Below are 16455 nucleotides of genomic sequence, written 5' to 3' on the forward strand. Positions count from 1 at the left end.
TTATATTAAGTTAATGGATATTACTTATATTGTTTCACTGTTATATTGCATTATGTATCTATTTATAGTAAAGCTTGTTAGCAATTTTATAGAATTAATTAGAATGAATACAATACTTAAGTATATGTATTTAACTATATATCACTATATGGAAATATGTATGTGCACATATTCAAACAAAATCTTTCATATGGTTGAATTCACACGGCATGATAGCTAAAATGTGGTTGGCTGGTTCAGCCACAAAACAATTATACTGTCTTCACTTCACTGATCAAACTGAAGCTGTTAAGCCCCCTCAGCTATGAATTTTTTCTTAGGAGAAATTTTCATAGAATTATAAAATAATATGGTTGCAAGATCTTAAAGGTTTTCTAGTCCAACCCCTGCTCACTGTAGGAATCTTCAAACATCCCAGACTAATGACTGTGTAATATTTTTTTTTTAATTTCCAGTCATGAAACAAGGCAGGCTGTTCTATTATGTAACAGGTCTCACATTCAGGAAATTCCTCTTTCCGTTTGTATTTCCAACAGTTAGTTCTTGTCATCACCTAGGATACTCTGGAGAATAAATTGAAATCCTCTTCCTGGTGACATCCCTTAATGTATTGAAAGATTGCTATTGTCTCTTCTTTAGACTAAAGATAGCAAATTTCTTCAAGTGTTCTTTGTAGGATTTAGTCTTCAAGCCTCTCAGCAGCTTTGTCACTCTTCTCTGCATTTTTCCAGTTCTTCATCATTCATTTAGCAACCAGAATTGGGCGAAGTGTATATGCTGACTAATGTAGCAGTACTATCACTTCCCATGATCTTGCCACTGTATCTCTATTGATGCAGCTCAAAACTATATTGGCTACTTTGGAAGTTGCAACATATTCCTAGTTCATGCTTAATCTGTGGTCTACCAAGACTCCCATATCCTTCTCTCAAGTACTACAGCCAGGTAATGCCTATTGTTATACCTGTGCATCTGGTTTTTCCTGCCTAAGTGCAGGATCTTACATTTTTCACCACGCAACGACATTTTGTTGAACAATGTTTCTTTCAAATTTTGACCTTGTCTTTTGGGATGTTAGCAAACCCCTCCACCCCCGCCAGCTTTGGAACATCCACAGTTTTATAAGCATGCTTTCTATTCCCTTATTTTACTCATTTATAAATATGAATTAGGCCCATGACAGAAACCTGAAGCATACTTACATATCTCCCACCAGATGGACATATACTTGCTAAGGATCACACATTGATTATGATTGTTCAGATTCAGTTAATCACCCAGTTCAGTTATAAATGTTTACAGACTCACTGTTTGAATGTTTTTTCTAGGGTTTTCCCAAGGAATAATGTCATCCTGCTTAATCTATAGTTTCCTTTTATTTTTCCCTTTTTTAACTGTTGGAACAATAATGTTGGTTCTTCTAGCACTTCCTTTGTGTCCAAGATTTCTCAAATACTTCAGCCAGTGGCTCTTAGATGACATCCTCCAATGTGTTTAATACCTTGGAATGTAATCTATGTTTCAAGAAATTTAAATTTAAATTCATTCAGAGTCACCAAATCCTTACTCCTTTACTTGCCCTGCTCCCGTCTACCTAACAGTTCAAAAGCATGCAAATGTAAGTAGATAAATAGGTACCACTTCAGTGGGAAGCTAACAGTGTTCTGTGCACTAAGCATATAGTCATGCTAGCTGCATGACCATGAACATGTCTTCAGATGTTGGCTCCTTCAGCTATGGAATGGAAATGAGCACTGGTTGCTAGAATCAGACACAACTGGCCAGAGGAAAAATTTACCTTTATATATTTTGGATTATCTAATACTTTTTACCACTTTCTTCTTTGTTGTATAGTCTTCAGCCTATTTGGGATATGATTATAAATATCGGCCTCTCTTCCTGTCCAGGTTTAATTTAAGGTCTCCAGATGACTTTAGCAAGGTTCATCCCAGTCTTTATGAAATGGAGCTTTTCTCTTGCCAGAAGCACTTCCTGTAGATAATGAAGACAATTGTCCAGGAATCCAAAATGTTGTTGATTACATAATCTCTTGAGCCAGAAGTATATTTCCAGAATCCTCCACTCCTTCCTCAGGCCATGACCACCAATTGACAGTATGGGTGAAAACACCATTTATGCTGCCAACACTTTTGTTTTCCTGCCTTGTTTTAATTAGTCTTTGTATATACTTCCCAAGCACTTTCCAGTAGTGCCATTTGTAATAGCATAAAGCAGAAGAAAGGGATAATGATCAGTTGGTTTGATTATCTGAGTCAGTCTTTCCATTATATCTTGGATCTATGTACTGGAGAGATAATATGCTTTATTTAATAACATATGTGATCCACAGATTGCTGATTCTGGTCTCCTGAACAGCAAGTTAAGCATCACTATCACATGCCTTGGGGATAGTCACTGGATTTCTTCTCTCTGTGACAGTCTGAATTTCTCTCCTTACTGTTACTAGGATGCTGGGTGAGATCCCTTATGGAGACTCTGTAAATCTTCCTTCAAGGAACATGCCTAAAGCTAATTATACAACTCATTGACAGAAACTATCTACTGGTTCTCTTGCTCCTCTGAGTTACCTATTGCCACTTTTCTTTCCTCAAGGCTCCTATTTTCTCCTATGTAATATCTTCTTTATCTCTTTCTCCATGTCTATGTGAGTCTGTCTCTTAAAGATTGTGCAGATCGAAAGCGCTTTCTTTTTAAAGTTTTTGTACACCATTAGGCATGTAGGGTTTAGACTTTGAGCTGATGAGACAGTCCCACTACTCTGCTGCTCGCAATGACCTTCTGCTCAATTCCCAGAATGCTCCAGTCCTATGTAAATTCTCTCATTTGGGGTATGTTTAGTCAAACTAATGGAATTCAAATATTTTATTCAGGAAATAACATTGCAATCTAGACCAACAGCTAATATGGTAGATAGCTAAAATAATTAACTGGAGCCAAAAATGTAGATTTAATGCCCAAACTCAAATAGGCTGGGTAATTTTTGGCCAGTTATATCTCTTAATGTTAAGTATTTCACAGGTTTGTGCTGGGAAGAAAAAATTAAAAATGACCCAAATGCGCCAGCCTTAAGCTACTTAAAGGAAAGATAAAGTGTGAATATAAGAAGTGTATTGGTCTAGTTATATATAAGATAGAATATAAGAAGATAGAATATAAGAAGTGTATTGGCCTAGGCCTAAGCTGCCATACCTAAAGATGAAACAAGCAGGTAAGCAGGGTGGACAAAAGTTCCCTTAGTAGTTAAGAAGGAACCTAATCATTAAGGAAGCAAAGGAAAAATGTCTTTGTTTCCTTAATGTCTCCTGAACTAAACAAAAGAATTTTGGCCTCAGCACAAGGGAAACCTTTCCCCAAGGCCCATCAACAGCTACCAGACTTGTAAATCAACAAGGCAATAGTAGTGATCAGTCTTGTGAATCAACAAAGCAAGGACTTTGGGGGATAAAAGGGGTCTTCAAGACCATCCACTCTTTGAGTCATCTTTGGATCCAGACTTGGAGACTTCCATCCGTCTGGCTGCCAGCCTAATTGAAAAGGATGTGGGTAAATATGGATGAGCTGTGTCTGTGCATAAAAGTGCAAAGTATGCTGTAATCAGTAAAATTTTGCTGTTATTTTAAATTCACTGGATCTCCGTGTAGTCTAAAGAACTGGTTGTGGGTTGTGCCTCAGTATTCAGTTGAAAGTGATTTGACTGTGGCTATTTTCCAGGGCTGGGTATGTATGAGTGAATGACTATAAGCTGGGAACATGTGTAACAGAACTAAAGAAACAGAGATGGATTGGAAAATGCTCTGTAGATAGGCAACCATATAAATTAGAAACCTATCAGTTTTAATTACTTTGTTAGTTTATTTTTACTTATTAATAAAGTAATTAGAACTGATAGGTCCTCCAAATGGGGATTGTACGACTCAGTATGTCAAGATATTTGGTATGCAGGCTTTCAACCTGAGAAACATCATCTTATGTTCATGCGATGAACAAAGTCCTTAACATATTATCATGGAGGAGAGGAGTTGAGCTCAAATAAATGGAAGAAAAAATAAAGGTAGTGTCATTGTTGATGTTGGATGCTGTTTTCTAGAAACCAACTGTAGTTCTTTCAAAGGAAGATGAAGGACCAGCGGTAGAGGACTTGAATTCTAAGCATATTTGTTAGCAAATAAATTTAAAAAAACTTTCCAGAGCAAAATTCTTCTACCCTGCTTACCAACAAGTATCTTCATGAGAGGGTAGAATAAAGCAAGAGTAGATTAATTAAGAATTTCATTCTAACTAGTAGAGACAACTTATTGTACAAAGTGAAAAAAGAATAAAATTGGTGCTAGAAAACTTGATATTTAAGGAGGATTCAAAAGTTAGAAAACAAAACTTTTTAGTTAGGAAATGGGCTGAAAACAATATAATGCAAGTCAATACAGACAAATGAAAAGTTATTTAGTGAGAAAATATGAATCAAATGCATCACTATAGGATAGGAAACATACAGGCTGGTAATTGTATGTATAAAATGGCTCTAGGAATTGTAATTAACTGGAAACTGAACACAAGTCACCCTCACTTTCTATGAGTCAAGGAAGTTTTAGGTGTAACAAAAATTAAAACAACCACAAGTCAGCAAAGGTAGAATAGCCAATTACCAGAATACCAAAGTCCTCAATATGCATTGAAGGCTCATAGAAACAATAGGTTTATTATCACTTTGCGAAAAGCAAGTGAGGTAAAAGATTTCCCTCCCACAAAGGGGCAATATAAATTGTCACGAATCTGGATTTTGGAGCCCCACTTCTTTTACTTTATGGGGGCTGACTACCTTTAGCAGCCCCCTTTTGGATAATATACACGGGATTTTATAATTCTGGTTAAGAATGACAATCCATTACAGAAGTGTTGAACCATTTTGGCCTTTATAGGTTGAACTGGGCCTAGAATCATTCAATGCAAGCATTGCAAGATAACAATAAAACTACTGAACTCATTTCTCCCTATTAAAAGCTACTCCACTGCTTTTTGAACCACATAAAGCTTCAAAGTTGTAGGTAGCCCTATAAAAAGTCCTATATAAAACATAGCCTAAGTATGAAATGAGGATAAGCCTGAGTCCAAAAAGCAAATCTTGGTGCCTTGACTACACCTTCCAATCAACTACTTGAGCAGGAACTGGGAATCCAGGACCTTCCAAGTTGCAGATCTGCATGCTTAGTGGGGAGTGTAACATCCAAGGCTCAGACCAGGAATTTGGGCAATTCTATTATCTACAATCAACAACACAGTATTGCAGAGATTTGAGCTTGTTTTGACATTTTTATTTATATCCTGCCATTATTATTATTACAAATAACTCAAGGGAAAGAATATATCCAACAAAGCTTCCTCCTCCTGTATTTCCCCCAACAAGAACCTTTAAAAGTGGGGGAGTAGTGTTAACAGGGATGTAATGAATGGCATGTAGAATGGGAATAGAGACCTATTTCCCCCCCCCCATTTTGTATGATATGAAGGCTACCTGGACAAGAGACTTCCCAAATGAATCCTGGCAGAATTTCTACCAAAATAAGATAATGCAAACTATACTCCAATTTCAGCTACATGAAAAGAGCAAGAATGAAACCTGATGAAGCAATAGGTTACATGAGTTGTATTACTGCCCTTTTTCTCTGTGTTATGCAAGATATGAAGAGTAAAAATGTGCATTCACAGGCCTCTATAATGATCTTTATACTGACATAATATAAGTCATTTGTTCTGAATGATCGTTAATAGAAACATTGAAATTTTTATTCTATTACTTCATTTACAAAGCTATTTAAAAAGAACTCTTGAACAAGGAGGGGTCAGAATAAGCAAGGAAGTAAAGAAAAAATACTGAGTAGACAATGCTTTTCTATGCTTATTAGAAGCTTTCAAATGGAATCATACTTTCTGACAGAATATATGCAGCTTTAACTGCTTCATGGCCATAAAGAATTAAATAGGTAAAGATTTTTTTCTTGCATCTATTAAAGAGAAAACCACAATGTGTTGCAGCTATTAACAGTTCAAGGAGAAATGGTTTCTATAAAAGCAATTGACAGATTGTCACATGACCAGGAAATCATATCAGGCATTCTACAAAGTGCTGCTTTAGCTTGGTCTAAAACTAGCACAAACATGAAATTTATAAAAGTGTTTTTGGCTATGCTTTGGAGCACTCATGCAATCATAGTATTGAAAGGGATGTTAGAGATCTTCTAGTCTAAACCCTGCCTAGAGGAGGAGTCATCAAACCATGCCAGGCAAATAACTGTCCAATCTTTACTAATGAAACCTCCAGTAATACAACAGCAACAATTCTAGGAGGCATGCTGTTCCACTGCTTAGTAACTGTTATGTTAGGAAATTGCTCCTTATTTCAAATTTGAATCTCTCTATAAATATTTTACCCATTGATCTTTGTTCTGTCTTTGAGAGCTATGAAGAATAATTCCATAACATTTGGAGATTCTCAGTCATCCAGGTCATGGTTGTCCCAAAGGTGCTTTTTCAAGAGGCAACTGGACTTTCTTAGTTTTCTCTGAAGACATTTCGCTTCTCATCCAAAAGCTGAAGAATTCCATAACCTCTTCCCTAAAGACAGCGTTTCAAAGACTGGTATTATGTCTTCCTTATACCATTCTCCTTTAAATAAAACACATCATTTAGTTATTTCTCAAAGGATTTAGCCTCAAGCTCTCAGCCTCTTTGACACTCTTTTCTGCACTGTTTACCATTCCTCTTACTTTGAGGTAATCAAAACTGGACCCATTGTTCCAATTTGCAGTATGGCTATTGCAACATGGAGCAGAACTGTCACGTCCCATGATCCCTACCTTTGTAGATGCAGCCCACAATTGTGTAGGTTCTTTTGGCAGGTGCAAATCTACCCTGTGGGTTCATGCATATGTCAAAAGAGTGAAGATAAAACCTCATGTGGTCTACCGGGATACCCAGATCCTTCTCACAACTGCCCCATCCATTTTGTAACTCTGCATCTGATTTTCCCTTCCTAAATGCAGAACCTTACCTGTCTCATGTTTTAAGTGCATGTTATTGGATAAAACCAATCTTGAGCCTGCATTCTGAGATATTAGCAACATGCCCCTTCCCAACCCAGCTTTATAATCTACAAATTTGCTAAGCATCTCTTTTATTCCCTTATATAACATATTCAGGAAATGTTCATGAGTGCTGGACCCCTGAGTTATTTCACTGCATATATCTCTTGCCATTTAGGATGCTGAGTCTTAGACCATTAAAGGTCTTCAGTTCAGCAGTTTGAGACCCAAGTGGCACGAGATGGAATGGGTTCCCATCATTTGTCCCAACTCCTGCCACCCTAGCAGTTCAAAAGCATGTAAAAGCAAGTAGATGAATAGGTACCACATATAGGCATGCAGGAAGGTAACAGTGTTCCATGTTTCACTGTGTGGTTTGTGCTGTGGCGCAATGTCATGCTGGGCACATGACTGCAGAAATGTCTCTGGACAATGCTGCTTTTTGGCTTAAGAAATGGAGAAGAGGACCGCCCCCTAAAGTCAATTACAACTAGCAGCATAAAACCCACAGGGACACTTTTATCAGTTTGTTTGTTTGTTTGTTTGTTTGTTTGTTTGTTTGTTTGTGTGTATGTATGTATGTATGTATGTAATTTATATGCCGCCCTTCTCCCGAAGGACTCAGGGCAGCTTACAAGAAGGAACAAAAAAAAATTACCTAAACATCAAAGTCAATTTAAAATTAGTTAAAATTAATTAAAAATTTAATTAAAATTATTAAAATTATTAATAAATTAAAATTGTTAAGAGCCATGTTGTAGGCATGGATGTTCAATCAACTGGTAGTAGGTTCATTCATCCCACATTCCATTTTATCATGGAGGTTATCGTCAACTTTATCAAATACATCCAAGCATTCTCTTGATCTACTAGTCACCATGTAGATCTTTTTAGTCACTTTGGTTATAAAAAGCACTAAGATTTCTCTGGTATAACTATGATCTGTTTCAAATAACCCATGCTGACTTCTAATAATCATCTTGTTCCTTTTTTAAGTGCTTGCAAGTTCATTGCTTGATTACCTTTTCCAGGATTTTCTCAAGTACTGGTATCAAGTAGTGGAAAAACAAAATCTTAGGTGAAATTATTTTAGTCCAAATTCCTAAGTATAATGTTTTTAAATATAATGGAGGTACAGTTCTTCTTTCCTCCTATGGTCTGAGTTACACAGAATCCCAACGTAGTTTATATGTTATATACTTAACATTATGTGATAACACTGGTCTCTGTGTTTCAAGGTCAAGCAATAGAATGGCTGCTAACAAAGGCAGGTGAAATTGTGAATCCCCTTATATTCATACCTAAGTAAAAATCAACCGGGCAACTTTTTAGTGTTAAGGAAATACTTAATATTTTTTGAGGTAGCAAACGTCACAATTAATGATGCAAAATGTATATGGCATACCATATGAAGCCAGGAGAGAAGAATTTTGTTTTATTGTTTCAACTACTGGTATGTTAAGTCTATTTTAGGAATTATATAAAAATTCTAGTATATCTCTCCATTCAAAGTAATAGATGTAACTAAAGTAATTAGGTGGCTCAAATCCTGACTAAGTGGCTCAGTGGCTAAGACACTGAGCTTGTCGATCAGAAAGGTTGGCAGTTCGGCGGTTCGAATACCTAGTACAGGTCTCCTGCATGAGCAGGGGGTTGGACTAGATGACCTCTAAAGTCCCTTCCAACTCTGTTACTGTTAAACTCAATCTTACTTAACTGTAAAATAGACATTTGCATTTAAATAAGAAGTGTATATTTTAATAATACACTTCTTATTTAAATGTAAATGTCTATTTTTATATAATAATTATATAAAATTTCTTGTGCTAGGTCAAATAATATTATACTATAAATTCATAAGTACTTGCAACAATGGAAATGCAAGCTCCTGAAAGAAAGGGTAGTATAAACCTAATAAACTACCTAGCAAAAATCAAATTGCACATATCTATATCACTTTTAAAGCATTTTTGGACCTTAGCAATCCTATAATATGTTAGGAAGCTAAGATGATATTTTTCTAGCTCATCCATAGGGTATCTTAAACTACTGTGAAGGAGGGATGGATGAGGAGTCTGTATTGATGGCTTTAGTTGGGAGTTTACTTGCTTTTCTGACTATGGCTTCATGGGAAATGTTTCCTCCTCCGTCTCCTAGTCCCAGCCTTATTTCCCATTTAAAAGAAGAGTCAAACAAAGCAAGGTGAAATTGACAACTGTTTCATCCTGCCTCTCTTCAGCAGGAGATACTGTAAATGGACGTTGCTTACCTGAACGTCCCTTTTATCCTCGCTGCGAAGACACTCCTCAACATGGGTATTGCTCACTCCTATTTGCATGGCTGGGTGTCAATCATATCCCTCTGAAGCTGGATACACCCTCCTTCCTGCTCCTTCTTCAGTCTTTTCACGAAGACATCTTGGACAAGGGCATCAGGACTTGATACGAAGGAAAATCACCAGAATGCAGGACAGGAACAGAACAGCTACAGAGGGAAACAAGAACAGACCTCCACCAAGGCCAGACCCGGCTAAGAAAAGGGAGGGACGAAGTGTCTTCGCAGTGAGGATAAAAGGGACGTTCAGGTAAGCAACGTCCATTTTCCTCCTCGCTGCTCAGACACTCCTCAACATGGGACATACCCAAGTTCAAGAAGAGGGAGGGAACGAAGCCGAAAGCTGGCCTTGGGGAGAGATTACGGACTGTAAAACTCTTCTGCCAAAGGCAGCATCTGCAGAGGCAAACCTATCTAAACGATAGTGACTTACAAAAGAAGAAAGAGAGGACCAGGTTGCTGCCCAGCAAATATCATCTACAGATGCCTGGGTAGCCCAAGCCGCCGATGTTGCGGCACTATGGGTAGAATGGGGCAGGATACCCCCCCGGGACAGGAGCCTCCTGCAACTCATATGCCCTAGAAATACAGGCTTTGAGCCACCTGCCTACTGTTGCTGAAGATACCTTCTGACCCAAGGAAGAGGGGAGAAAGGACACCAACAACGCCTCAGTTCTGCGGAAGGAGGCAGTCCTCTTAAGATATCGTCTCAATGCCCTTCGCACATCCAAGGTATGCCAGCGTCTCTCAGAAGGATGGTGAGGGTCCGGACAGAAATTTGGCAAGATAATTTCTTGGGCCCGATGAAAGCGTGTGTTCACTTTTGGAATAAACGCCGGGTCAAGTCGCAAGACCACCCGGTCGGGATAGAAGATACAGAGATCACTTCTCATAGACAAGGCCGCAATTTCGGATACTCAGCGAGCCGAAGTAATTGCCAACAAAAATGCCATCTTCAAGGACAAATAGCGCAGGCTGATTGAAGCAAGAGGTTCGAACGGTGGTGCAGTCAAGGCCTGTAACACTAAGGTAAGGTCCCATGTAGGATAGCGATGAATCGGCGGGGGCCGCAGGTTGGTGACCCCTTGGAGAAAGGAACGGATTCTGGGATCCTGAGACAAGGGAACTCGATTATCCCCAGACAAGACAGTTGCCAGATCCGCCACCTGACGGCGAAGGGTCGCAGGAGCTAGTCCTTTAGAAAACCCCGCATGTAGGAATCGCAGAATATCCGGAACAGCCGCAGTCGTGGGGTCAACGTGATGAGTACTGCACCATTTCGCAAAGGCAGTCCATGAAGCGTCATAAATGCGAACTGTCGATGGTCGCCTGGCTGCCTGAATGATGGAAATGACATCTTCCAATAAATGGTCCTTGAACAGCTTTATGCGCTCAAATGCCACACGGCTAATCGGAGCCATTCTGGCTCCGGACGGAGTATAGCACCTTGAGTCAAGACGACCTTGTCGGGTGGAAGCCTCCACGGCGGTTCGACTGACAGGTTCTTGAGGTCTGCGAACCACTCTTGATGAGGCCAATACGGCGCCACCAGCAGGAGATTCGCCCGTTCTTGAATTACCTTCTGGATTACTTTGGAGATGATAGGCAGTGGGGGAAAGGCATAAAGGAGCCCCCGGGGCCATGGACTCTGAAGAGCGTCCAGGCCCTCCGCCGCTGGCGACGGGTAACGGGAATAGAATCTCGGTAATTGAGTGTTGAGGGCTGTCGCAAACATGTCCACTACCGGCAGGCTGAACCTCGTCGACAGGTCCTGGAACAATCCGGGGTCCAGACACCACTCAGCGTGATCTATCTGGTCTCTGCTGAGCCAATCTGCTTCCCGATTCACAGTCCCGGAAATGTGTTTGGCTCTTATCGATAAGAGATGTAGCTCCGCCCACGACAGAAGCCTCTCCGCCTCCGACTCTGCATTAGAGTCCAAGAGCAGGTCCCCCCCTGCTTGTTGATATGGGCCTTGGTGGCCACATTGTCCATTAGGATCAAAAGGTCTTGGCGATACACAAGATGTTTGAAGTGTAGACAAGCGAACCTGACCACTCTGAGCTCTAGCCAATTTATATTGTGCAGTTTTTCTGCTGACGACCAGACACCCTGGGCTAACTGGGAGTTGAGGTGGGCCCCCCAGCCCCGCAGACTCGCGTCTGTGGTTAAAACTATCCGTTTCGGTTCCAGAAAGGGAGAGCCCCTGCTGAGAGCCGGAGACAACCCCCACCGCAGGGAAAGCCAAACTGGAGCTGGTACTGTCACTTTGAAGAGAGATTCCGCTCGACCTTGCTTCTGGAAAGGAAGCAGGAACCATTGTAGGCGACGAAGATGGAAACGTGCCCAAGGAACAATGTCTATGCACGATATTAGTTTTCCCAGGAGCTGGGAAAGTATCAGTAATGGGACAGTCCGGTTTAGCAGGATGTGAGACACCAGTTGCTGAATGCTGGCTCGTCTGTCGGGGGACAGGAGGACCACACACTGACTCGAATCTATCATTGCTCCGAGGTGCAGAATACGAGTCGTGGGGGAGAGATGACTTTTGGTGAGATTCAAAGTGAACCCGTGGTCCTGAAGAGTCTGAACTACCAACTCCCGGTCTCGAATTGCCAGTTCGGTTGATGATGACAGGATCAAAATGTCGTCGAGGTAGCATGCTAGACGGACAGGAACCTCTCTGAGCGACGACGCCACCGCTGCCAGCAACTTTGTAAAAGTCCTCGGGGCGGACGAAAGGCCGAATGGCATAGCCCGATACTGAAAATGGTGGTCTCCAAACGCAAACCTGAGGTACTTTCTGTGCAACTGGTGAATGGGAACGTGCAGGTACGCTTCCTTGAGATCCACAGATTGCATTAGATCTCCCCGCCGGATGCAGCCGAGCAATGATTTGAGAGAATGCATTTTGAACCGACGGTACAAGATGTGTTGATTGAGACTTCGTAGATTCAAAATGCCTCTCTAATCTCCCGAGCTCTTCGGTACCAGGAATAGCGTTGAATAAAAGCCGGTTCGGAGCTGGTTCGATGGAACATGTTCTATGGCTTGTATCTGCAACAGATGTTGAATCTCTAGAGATAGTAGAAGTCCTTTGTCCGGTTGGGCCAGCCAAGGGCAATGAACGTAAAAGTCCTGTGGTATGGTAGTGAATTCCAAACATAGACCGTTGGTGGCAGTTTGGACAATCCAGGCATCCGAGGTGGTAAGCGGCCACAGGTGGGAAAAGGCCTGGAGTTTCCCATCGATCGGCACCAGGGACGGTGAGTCACTTACCGCGCCTGGAGTAGCGGGCAGAAGAAGACCTGAAAGGGCGTCTGAAGTTGGCTTGTCGGCGACCGCGGTCATGAAAGGACGCCCGATCTGAAGCTGGCTGGTACTGGAACTGAGATGATCTGTGATAAGAGGCGCTGCCTGCGCCTTGCTCCTGACGAAAGGGCTGCCAGTTATAAGGCACGTAACGCCTATCCTGGCGTCGGAATGATGTGGGCAGCACCTTCTTCTTATCCCGGTTCTCGACTAGTACAGAATCCAGGTACAGGCCAAACAAGGCAGGCCCTTTGTAAGGAGCTGCAGTTAGACGCCACTTAGACTTAGCGTCAGCTCTCCAGTTACGGAGCCACAACAGACGTCTCGAAGAAACTGTTGAAGCCAAGGCATGAGATGCAAATTTAGCAGTGTCCAAGGACACGTCAGCCAAATATTCAGCCGCTGCGATCAGTTTAGCCAGGTCTTGCTGCAAACGCGCGTCTTCAGGTGGAAGCCTGTCCCTCAATTGACGCAACCACACCAGCGATGCTTGGTTGAAAAATGATGAAGAAGTAGTGGCACGGATGGCCCATGCCGCTGCCTGGTGCATCTTATGAAAAGCCATTTCGGCCCGTTTATCCTCAAACTTGAGGCCATCCCCTGCTTCACCTACCAGAATGGAGGAGGACGTAAGACTAGCCACCGGATCATCAATCGTAGGCAACTGCAGAAGGGCATCCAGCACAGGAGCCGAAGCGTAAAGTTTCCGATCAAATGAATTTGGGCCAGAAAGCGAGGCGGGGTGGTCCCATTGCTTCTGAATGACCTGAAAAGGTCAGGACACGGAACATAGTCAGGTTGAGGCAGATTAAACAAATTACTGTTAGGGCTGGGTGGAACAGAGGCAGACCCCTGATTTGTGTTGGTATCCATATTAGTGGCAGCCTTCGTTTTGCGTAGAAGAGAACGGAACAAGGAAGGCTTAAACAACCCTGGAAAGGCCGGCTTGTCCTGGACCTCTTCCTCGTCACCGGACATCTCAAAGTCCTCCAGGAAATCATCCTCCCGGGCAGGTTCAGTCACATGACCATAGGGAGCAGAATGTTGTTGTCCACAAGGAGGCTGAATATGACATGAAGTAGCAGGAACACAAACTGGAGTCGGGAAGGCACCAGGGGTCTGCTGTAACCCCACTTGAAAAATATGGGACATAGCCTGAGTAAATAGTGATTGAAAATCCACAGGCTGAACAAAAGCAGGACCCGCTTCAGGACGGAGGCCGGCTGCAGTGGGCGTAAAGGTAGCTTCAGGGGCAGACCTAGAAGCTTGAGACATGTGGCTAGCAGCGCTAGACGACCTTGACCTAACACTAACACCGGGCTGGTTAGTTTGAATCAAAGGCAACCCCTGAGAAGTGGATGGACAATCCTCGCACAAGTCATTAGAGATGTTACCCACATTATGGGATAGCCTTGGATCACAAAGCTCCTCTTGGCCCACAACCTCATCCACTGGCTCATGACAAGAGAGCAAAGGAGCCTGCAATTTTGCCTTAGCAAATTGCCTTTCTAAAGCGTTGTGCCTACGTTGGGCATCCTTATCTGATTTGGAAGACCTGCTAGACTTTGCAGGTTTGGAACTTTTAGACTTCTTCCCCTTGACCTGTTTAGGGGAAGGCACTGGAGAAGGAGAAGGACTCTTGTCAAGGTCTGAAGAAAGGGCAACAGCCTCCATATTATCCATACAAAACAGACCCTCACGTGTCCAATCACAATTGTAATTAATTAATATAATAGTTGATATGCAAAATTTAATGAAATTAATTAATATTGTGATTATTATTATTATTATTATTATTATTATTATTATTATTATTTATTAAAGTAAAAGGTAGGTACTTCCCTGAATGTAGTTAATCAAGCGACTCCAGACCGGTGCCACACGCAGGTAATGTCTGGGCAGCGCCCACACCTGTGGTCAAGCCAACGGCCCTGGAAACCAAAGCCCAGGCCGCGGCACCAACGAACAGCAAAGGGAAGCGAGCAGCCTCTGGGCACAAAGGAGGAGATACTCCGAAGATCACAAGCCAGGCGAAACAAAGCGCCTACGGCAGGATGAAATCCACCAGCAAAGGTTATAAATCGAAGGCACCGTTTGGCTAATGAGTATGCCAGCCAGCAGGGACTCAAGCCGTGAGGATCGAATTTCAAGAAAAAACAGCGAAACGAGTCGCTATGGGCTCAGCAACCCAGCGGCAGGCAAATGGCAGCAAAAGCAATAGAAATTCAAACCGCCCGCCAAACCAAGCCGCAAACGGCGGCCGGAGCCCCGAACCGCCGTTCCGCTCCAATAGCTTCGCTTAGTAAGGCTATATGAAGCGCAAGTCTCAATAATCAAAAGGAAAGCCTCAAACTTAAAAATAAACGAAATCCAGTAGTATATTGGCAAAATATGAAAAGAGAACCGACACCCTAATGCACTTGCAAATGGCTGAGTGAAAAGACTGAGGAAGGAGCAGGAAGGAGGGTGTATCCAGTTCCAGAGGGATATGATTGACACCCAGCCATGCAAATAGGAGTGAGCAATACCCATGTTGAGGAGTGTCTGAGCAGCGAGGAGGAAAATGCTGAAGTCCAATGTACTGACTTTTTTTTTTTTTTTTGGCCTTCCTTTCCTAAGGAATAGGCAAGGAAGTTTTGGTGCTCCAAAACCTGCAGCTGGAACAATGATTTTCACTCTTTGTTCTCAGAACTTCATCTACTCAGACATTTATTTCTACACTGCTTCGGTTTACTGCTTCTGTTCTTAAGCAGTCTACAAAATAACGTAATCCACCACCAAACAATACATTAAAAAAAATAAACAACTTGCTGTGATGCTTTCAAAATCTACAAACTGATAGAAGTGAAGACAATCATGGATATCCTAAAGTTTTGTGGAATTAAAATAGACTATGTGGAATACTCATATGTTTTTTATATTTATATTCCACCTTTACTATGTATAAATAATTCAAAATGGTGGATATACTTTATACTCCTATGTTCCTCATAACAACAATCCTGCAAGTTGAGTTGGCTTAGAAGGAATGACTGGCTCAAAGTAACCCAGTCAGCTTTCATGCCTAACAGAGGACTAGAATTCATAGTCCTCTTATTTCTAGCCAGTAGATTAAACTGGCTTAAAATTAAAATTAAAAATGGGATTGTACAATTTTTATATACATCTAATACCCCCAGCCACTCACACCTAATAACCTTAAAGAGAAAACTATTTTCTGAATCAGTGTTCAGTGATCTCCTTGAGGCTGCTGGACTCCCTGTTTAATCAGACATAAAACAAATCACTTGTTGAGGCAGAGGAATATAAACTGGCTTTAATTACAATATTGTAACACCAATTAGAGATCTATCTGTTCAAGGACTCAGTACTTCCTACTTCAGTATTACTCCCATGTTGGGATAATTGCTACTAATTAAGCTTAGAACTAATTAAGCCAAGTGATCTCATTTATATCCTCAAATATGACTTCCTAGAGTCCAGCAGAAATACCAGGATGATTAAAAAATAAAAATATGCATTCTTTGAATGTTTGCTCTTTCATTTTACTTTCACATGGGATATTTGTTCTGAACATTTTCTTCCACTATGTTCTTCTTAGTCTCCAAACTCTAATCTCTTTTTCAGAGGAGAAATTACTGCCCCAATAATGCCATTTGTGAAAGTACATTTCCTGAAAGTTGTAATATCTGCCATTCACTTTAACTGAACC

The sequence above is a fragment of the Pituophis catenifer genome, unplaced genomic scaffold (genome assembly GCF_029215685.1).
Source record: "Pituophis catenifer annectens isolate HBS135680 unplaced genomic scaffold, rPitCat1.0.hap2 SCAF_4, whole genome shotgun sequence".
Taxonomy (NCBI): domain Eukaryota; kingdom Metazoa; phylum Chordata; class Lepidosauria; order Squamata; family Colubridae; genus Pituophis; species Pituophis catenifer.